Here is an 8,560-nt window from a genome sequence, read left to right as displayed (position 1 = left end):
ACTGGGGAGCTGGTTGTATCCAGGAGGTGGGTCAGATCTTTGCCAGTGGTAGTAGAGGGCAGAGAGTTGTCAGTGGATCTTATAGAGTTGGTTATGACTGACTTCGATATGATACTGGGTATGGACTGGTTAGCCATGTATGGGGCAACCATTGACTGCAGAAGAAAGATGGTCACCTTTGAGCCTGAAGGTGAGGATCCTTTTGTATTTGTTGGTGCTGTGCACGGACCCCGTATTCCTATGATTTCTACATTGAGGGCTAAGGATTTATTGCAAGGGGTTGCATTGGATTCTTAGCCAGTGTGGTCGATACCACTCAGGTCGTGCCAGTGAGACCAGAGGATACTAGACTTGTATGTGGGTTTCTGGATGTGTTTCCAGAAGATCTGCCAGGGTTGCCACCACACAGAGAGATTGAGTTCGTTATAGAACTGGCCCTAGGGACGGAGCCAGTGTCTAGAGCACCATATAGAATGGCCCCAGCTGAGTTGAAAGAATTAAAGGTACAGCTGCAAGAGCTGTTGGATTTGAGTTTTATTAGACCTAGCTTTTCACCTTGAGGTGCGCCAGTTCTGTTTGTGAAGAAGGAAGATGGTTCTCTGAGGATGTGTATAGATTATAGAGAACTGAATAAGCTGACAATTAAGAACCGGTATCCTTTGCCAAGGATAGACGATCTGTTTGATCAATTGCAGGGTAAGACGGTATTCTCTAAGATCGACCTTCGTTATGGTTATCATCAGTTGAGGGTCAAGGAGGGAGACATACCGAAGACCGCTTTTCGCACTAGGTATGGGCATTATGAGTTTTTAGTTATGTCATTCGGGTTGACTAATGCCCCTGCCGCTTTCATGGATATGATGAACAGGGTGTTCAAGTATTATTTAGACCAGTTTGTGATCGTCTTTATCAATGATATTCTGGTATATTCTCAGACTGAGTCAGAGCATGAGCATCATCTGAGGTTGGTTCTGCAGAGATTGAGAGAACACAGATTGTTTGCAAAGTTCAAGAAGTGTGAATTCTGGTTGTCTCAGGTGTCCTTCCTTGGGCACATTGTCAGTAAGGAGGGGATTAAAGTGGATCCATTAAAGATTGAAGCGGTCAGAGATTGGCCAAGGCCAAAGAATGCTTCTGAGGTTAGAAGTTTCCTTGGATTGGCAGGGTATTACAGGCGTTTTGTGGAGGGGTTCTCAAAGATTGCTACTTCGTTGACTGAGCTGACACGCAAGGGTCAGAAGTTTGTGTGGTCAGACAAATGTGAGAACAGCTTCCAAGAGTTGAAACAGAGGTTGATTACAGCTCCAATTCTGAGTCTTCCTACAGACCAAGAGAAGTTTGTGATATACTGTGATGCTTCTCATCAGGGTTTGGGCTGTGTTTTGATGCAATCAGAGAGAGTTATAGCTTATGCTTCTCGTCAGCTGAAGGAGTATGAGAAGAGGTATTCTACTCATGACTTAGAGTTGGCAGCGGTGGTTTTCGCTTTAAAGATATGGAGGCACTATCTCTATGGAGAGAAGTGTGAGATTTATACAGACCACAAGAGCCTGAAGTACTTCTTCACCCAAAAGGACTTGAACATGAGACAAAGGCGTTGGCTAGAATTAGTGAAAGATTATGATTGTGAGATTCTGTATCACCCAGGGAAAGCCAACGTGGTAGAAGATGCTTTAAGCCGGAAGGGTCCTGGACAGATTCATGGTATTAGGCTGATAGCCAGAGAGTTAGCTGATGATATGACCAGAGCTAGTATAGAGTTACTGGTGGGCCAGTTGGCCAATATTACGCTACAGTCTACGCTGCTAGAGAGGATTAAAGAGGGTCAGTTGGGTGATCCACAGCTGATCAAGATTAGAGAGGATGTCTTGGCTGGAGCATCCAGGGATTATACAGTGTCTGATTTGGGGTTGTTGAGGTACAAGGGGCGGATATGTGTTCCGTTAGACACTGCATTGAGGCGGGAGATTCTAGATGAATCTCATACTACACCTTACTCTTTGCATCCATGCACCACGAAGATGTATCAGGATGTAAGATCATTGTACTGGTGGCCAGGGATGAAGAGAGATGTAGTAGAATATGTGGCTAAGTGTTTGACATGTCAACAGGTCAAGGCTGAGCATCAGAGGCCGGCAGGGTTACTGCAGCCTCTGGATATCCCAGAGTGGAAGTGGGAAGACATCACAATGGACTTTGTGGTGGGCTTGCCCAGGAAAGTTGGTCAGCATGATTCCATTTGGGTGATAGTGGATCGCTATACCAAGTCAGCTCACTTTCTGCCAGTGAGGACTACTTTTACTGTTGACCAGTATGCAGATCTCTATGTGAGAGAGATCGTGCGCCTCCATGGAGCTCCTAGGTCGATCGTGTCAGATCGGGACCCTACGTTCACTTCCAAGTTTTGGAAGAGTTTACAGACAGCCATGGGTACACAACTGAAGTTCAGTACAGCTTATCATCCTCAGACAGATGGGAAATCTGAGAGGACGATCCAGATATTGGAGGACATGCTGCGGGCATGTGTGCTGGACTTTGGTGGGTCATGGAGTAAGTATCTGCTGTTGATAGAATTCTCCTATAATAACAGTTATCAGTCTACCATTGGTGTTGCACCTTATGAGATGCTATATGGTAGGAAGTGTAGATCTCCACTCATTGGGATGAGACAGGTGAAAGGAGATACTTAGGTCCTGAGGCGGTTTCGAGGACCAGCGAGGCAATTGATAAGATTAGAGCTCAGATGCTTACTTCTCAGAGTAGATAGAAGAGCTATGCAGATCCCAAACGCAGGAACGTGGAGTTCCAGGTAGGAGACTATGTCTTCCTTAGAGTCTCGCCATGGAAAGGGGTGAGAAGGTTTGGGAAGAAAGGCAAGCTGAGTCCCAGGTTTGTAGGTCCATTTGAGATCCTGGAGAGGATTGTTCAAGTGGCTTACAGGCTAGCCTTGCCTCTGCCGTTGTCGGCTGTGCATAATGTGTTCCATGTATCCGCTCTTTGGAGGTATGTGTCTGATGAGAGTCATGTTTTGAGTTATGAAGATCTGGAGCTTGAGCCAGATCTCTCCTTTGAGGAACAGCCTGTTCAGATACTTGATCAGAAGGATAAAGTCCTCAAGAACAAGACAATACCTTTGGTTAAGGTATTGTGGAGGAACAGCAAGGTCGAGGAGGCGACCTGGGAGCTGGAGTCAGATATGCGGAGTCAGTATCCCGAGCTGTTCAGGTAAATTTCGAGGATGAAATTTCTGTAAGGAGGGGATAGTTGTAATGCCCCGGATTCCCTATTATGGTTAATGGCTGGATTAGTAAGCCGGGAGGGCCATAACTGTTTAATTATGCCATTAAATGTGTTTATGCATGTTTATGAGAATTATATTATAATATGATGTTAAATGCATGCATGTGGGTCCACATTTGTTTACAGGGGTGTTTTGGTAATTTGGCCCGTTGAGGGTATAAATGTATATTTGTATGTGCGTTAATGATATATTGTGAGACCACATTATGATGTGGATTGGTTCGAGTATTTCGACATGAGACGATCTTTAAACATGATTTATCAGTTTGGTCATAACAGGTTTGAGCTCAGGGCTCGGGGTGAGTCTCGGGGTGTTACTTATGACTATAGCATTACCGGGGATTTTAGGGTAACAGGTTATGAGTTATTGGAGTTTGAGGATTTTGAGATTAGCGGGAATTGGGAACCGTTAATTATAAATAACGGGATAGGCGGAAAGTACCAATTTTACCCCTAGAGTAGCTTGGAAGGCTTTAGATGACACAAGGGCAATTTGGTCATTTTAGGGGTGGATATATGAGACTTTTATGACTGTAGAAGGTGGTAGAATAAACAGAACAAAAACAGGGGTTTGCCTCTTGCTTTCCCGTACATCATCTTCTTCACTTCTCTTTTGAGGTTTAGAGTTCTTGGTGGAGATTTCACCAAGGGAGATTGAAGGGCTGGGTTGGAGCACTTGTTTAGCTTGTGTGGGAGGTTTAAAGCTAGTCTCAAGGTGAGTTTTGGCCATTTAGCACAGCTAGTACTCTGTTTTACCTTTGGTTTTTAATTCATGATTTTTGATGTGGGAAGTGAGAATCAAAAGGGGTTTTAGTGTTAGTTTGATTAGGGTTTGATGTGAGTGAGCTAAGGGTGTTGTTTGGGGATTTAATTGTGGGTTAGGAAGAGGTTTTATGAAGGTTTGAAGGACTGGTTTGAGAGGGAATCGCACAGGGGAAAATCTGGTTCGTGCGTGGGCGTTCTAGCTGGTCTGGGCTGGGCGCCGCGACCCTTGGTGTCTGTCAGGAGGGAGCCCTTCTGTCTGAAAGGTGCGCCGCGGCGCAGCAGGGGAGGGCCGCGACCCTTAAGGCCAATTTTGTCAAAATGTGGTTTTTAGCTTGGGGATTCAAACCATAGGCCTCGAGGTTGGACCTAGTACCCGGTTGGGTAGTATTTGATGTCTCGGGGGCTGGGATTTGGTTTGGGAACCCTCAGTTATCATTTTTATTGATGAATTCTATAATTTGGTTATGACCAGGTGACCGTCAAGGATTTTAAAGGTTGATCGTTCTCAGGGGTCGTTCATATTATAATTCTCACTCGAACCAGAGGTAAGAAAACAGTGTATGAATACAGTTGCACCCTGTATAGGTATATGACATGCATGGTTTGATATTGGGGCATGTTGGTTGGTATATGTGGACGTGGATTGTATATTAAATTATGATGTATGCTGATTACCTATTTAAGACACTGACTAGTCAAGGACCGATTCTAAAGTCGGGAATCTCGCATTGAATGGCTCTATGGCATTAATGCTAGACCGACCCTAGGGTCGAAGAACTTATAAGCGCTTGCCTCGTCTACGAACAGATGACTATAGCCAAGGTATATGACCCCGGTGACCATTTGTCACGTGGCTAAGGGATGTTGTCCACAGTTTCGACTCTAGAGTCGTGAGGAAGGTTATGTTGGTGACCAATCACCATGCACCTGTCCTGAACAAGCTTATGGAAGAATCACCGATCAGTTAAGCCCTGGTGACCTTACCGTCACATGGCTAGAGGGAGCGATGCTCATTATTGTGACTTTTGGCTATTGTCACCTATTTGTTGGACTGATAGTCCTGAATGGTTATTATGATCGTTGTTGATATTATATCATGTTTTATTATGTTTTCTTGCTGGGCCTTGGCTCATGGGTGCTATGTGATGTAGGTAAAGGGAAGGAAAAGCTTAACCAACCCTGAGTGGAGAGCTTGGGCGATGTGGTGTACATACAGGGCCGCTTGACTGCCACGGTCAAGTAGTTCTAAGAGGGACTAGGGGTTTACCCTACTTTTGCCGCTTAGGCCGGCGGGGATTGTAAATTTGAAACTGTAGCGACTCCTTTGTATTATGGACATCTTGTAAACATTTTGAAAGGCTCATGAGCAGTTTATTTACTTAATGAAATGTACCCTTTCCTTTTTATTGGTTTTTCACCTTAACCTGTTAATAGTACCTAGATCACGTTTTTAACCAAAGGACTCGGGTAGGGAGTCAAATTTCCGGTTCACTGTTCACCGTAACTGCTCTGGGGTAACCAGGGCGTTACAGAAAGGGTGCCTTTAGTGGAATTCTTATTGGCATAACATCATCTGGAGTGGACATTGACGTACTCGTTGTCTTAGTTAACGATGAAATCGTACTTTGACCACTTCGAGTAGAGAAGGCATTAACCTCTTTGAAATTTGTATCTAGAGAGGAGGGGGTTTGTGCCATGTGTTTCCCTTTTTGATGGATTAGAGGTAGAGCGAGAAGTCTACCATGCTCTTGAATTGCCAAAGTAGTATTTAGCTTCGTCATTTGGATTTTTATGTCTTTCATTTCCTCTATCATTTGTATGAAACATGATTTAAGCTCTTGAGTTGAGGCTATTTGTGTTTCCGCAAGCATTTGAAAGGTATTCTCAAGAGAATTACTTGACTGCATGTTATTTTGAGGAGTAATGTATGATTTTGGCAGTTGTTGGTTCTCAGGCCTCCATTGGCTCCTAGATGCTTGGTTTGAATCCTTTCAGCTTAAATTTGGATGGTTTTACCAACTGGGATTGTAAGTGTTTGAGAAAGGGTATAAGGCTTCTTGTAATCCTCTAAAGCATTGCATTGTTCCTCGGTTCCTCCTCTTAACTCACCAAGCGTTGGGCACTCTTGTGGTTGATGTTCCGCCCCTCCACAGATGAAGCATGGATCTCGTGTCTCTACCTTTGCAGCCATTTGGATTCCTCTACCTTCTTAAGATTTGAAAGCCTCGAATTATTGTCTCAATGATTCAATTTGGCTTTTGACGTTGTCATCTTCCCTTAATTGGTAGATTTCAGTTGATTGTGGCTTGTCCATAGGACTCGGTCCATTCCATGTGTAGGACTTTTCAGAGAGGTCGTCGAGCTACTAGAAAGCTCCATTGGGATCTTTTTGAAGGAATTCGCCATTGCACATCATTTGTATGAATTGTCATTGTCTAGTTGTGAGACCTTCATAGAAATAGCTGATCAGACGCCGACTTTCGTATCCATGATGTGGGCATTGATTTATCAAATCTCTAAACCTCTCCCAGACCTGATGGAAAGTTTCATGGTCTTTCTGGATGAAGGTAGAGATTTGCTTCTTAAGGTTGCTAGTCTTATGGGGCGGAAAATATTTGGCAAAGAATGCTTTTGTCATTTCGTCCCATGTTCCGATAGATCTAGGCCTTAAGGAATACGACCATATTTTTGCTTTGTCTTTGAGAGAGAAAGGAAAAAAATTTCAATCTCACAATGTTGGTGACATCAGCTTGGTTGTTGAATGTGGCCACCACCTCTTCGAATTCCCATATATGCACGTACGAAATCTCATTTTCCAACCCATGGAAGGTTGGAAAGAGGTTAATCATGCCGAGTTTGAAATCAAAATTTGGCATATTATTGGGATACATTATGCATGAAGGTGTGGCTGTACGCGTATGATGTAAATAATCCTATAGCGTTCTTGGTTGGACTTCATCTTGATGAGCCATCGTGGGTGGTTCAGGAAGTTTTGGTGAATTGGGTGAATTTGAACGAAAGGAAGAAAACGACAAACTAGGAGAGTTTTCTAAAGCATCTACCTGTTGTGTCACGAATCTCCCTAGTGCATCTTTATTTTGTGGCACAAATTTTTGTTATTATTATATATATATTTTATTTTGTAAGTATTATAAGCGCAAGTGCGTAGTAGTGTAATAAGTATACACCAAAATTGTTCCCAGGCCAATTGGAAAGGCTGCCAAGGCACCACTTTAGGCTCAAGAGCTTTTCTAGAACTCCCCGAGGTTCTTAGAAAAGGTTGGAGGGTAACGCTAACATAAACCTTATTTAATAACCAATTTTTCTAAGATAGAACAAGTTAGGCTTTTACTGATTTCCAAAATTACACAAATGTTCTCAATACTTTTTTTTATGCTTTAAAATTTTATGATTTTTCTTCGAAAAAAAACCTAAATCTAGAAAATGAATTCTAAACCTAAAAGTAAAATAAATAAAACAAATGAATAAATAAAAATAAAAATTACTAAGGAAAAATAAAATAAAAGAGAAATTGAAAAAAAATTAATTTACTATGCAAACCTTTAATTGTATAATTACCTCACCGGCAACAGTGCCAATAATTGATAGGTCGCAGTAGTAATCGGGTTATATCGTATCCACAGAGACGTAAAATACAAGTAAAAATAAAGATTAGTAAATTAGAAATAATAAACTTTGAAATAATGTAACTTTGAAAAAAAATATTTTTCTAAACACTAAATTAGCAAAATTGAGGAATTAGAATTAGAGAGAAAATATGGAAGGCATAAGTTCCATTCATCCAAACATATATATATTTTAATAAAATTAATTCATTCTACACCATTAATTATAGTTGGAAAATATATATAAGAAAGCTCGCCTTAAAATATGTTCTTAATTAAATTATACTAACTTCTAATTTTAAAAACCTATCATATTATATACCTTAGAGTGACAAAATACTAATGGCAGAATGCAGTAAAAAGCATATAATATAACAAATATCCTAAATTAAATCAAGAGCCTAAATTACATAAGAAGAGCATGACTAGTCTTATGTAAAAGACACTAATAAATTTAGAATAAAAATTAGAAGAAAATAAATTTTATTGTAACAAAGATATAGAAATGAAGAACAAAATAAAGAATCAATGTATTAAAAATATAATGTGAAACATGAACTTCACTCTAGCCTTTCCACAAGAGAATTTAGCATAAAATAGACATTGTTTTCACTCAAAAAAATGTAAAAGAGATGAAAGAAAAATAAGAAAAATAATGTTTTTCTCTCTAACTATACTCTCCACACTTAATTCCACAATCTGATCATTTTTTCCTACATTTGGCTCTCTATTTATAGTGGAAATTGGACCCAAAATGTGTAAAATCGTATACAAAATAGTGGGAAAGTAGCTACAAAATCTGATAGCAGTGGGGCAAGTGGTGTTGGGCCATGGGGGACAGCCGCCAGGTAGTGGGACGCGTGGCTGCA

General features: G+C 41.3%; 1 non-coding gene across 1 annotated transcript; it reads left to right on the top strand.

Moving 5' to 3' along the window:
* The first annotated feature begins 6,548 nt into the window (after positions 1 to 6,548).
* On the top strand, positions 6,549 to 6,655 carry LOC133787273 (small nucleolar RNA R71). The gene has a single exon (XR_009872303.1). It is a non-coding gene; the product is annotated as a small nucleolar RNA R71 (small nucleolar RNA).
* Positions 6,656 to 8,560: the final 1,905 nt, after the last annotated feature.

Source organism: Humulus lupulus, chromosome 6 (genome assembly GCF_963169125.1).
Source record: "Humulus lupulus chromosome 6, drHumLupu1.1, whole genome shotgun sequence".
NCBI classification, from domain to species: Eukaryota; Viridiplantae; Streptophyta; class Magnoliopsida; order Rosales; family Cannabaceae; genus Humulus; species Humulus lupulus.
This window is presented reverse-complemented; position numbering and strand designations above follow the sequence as displayed.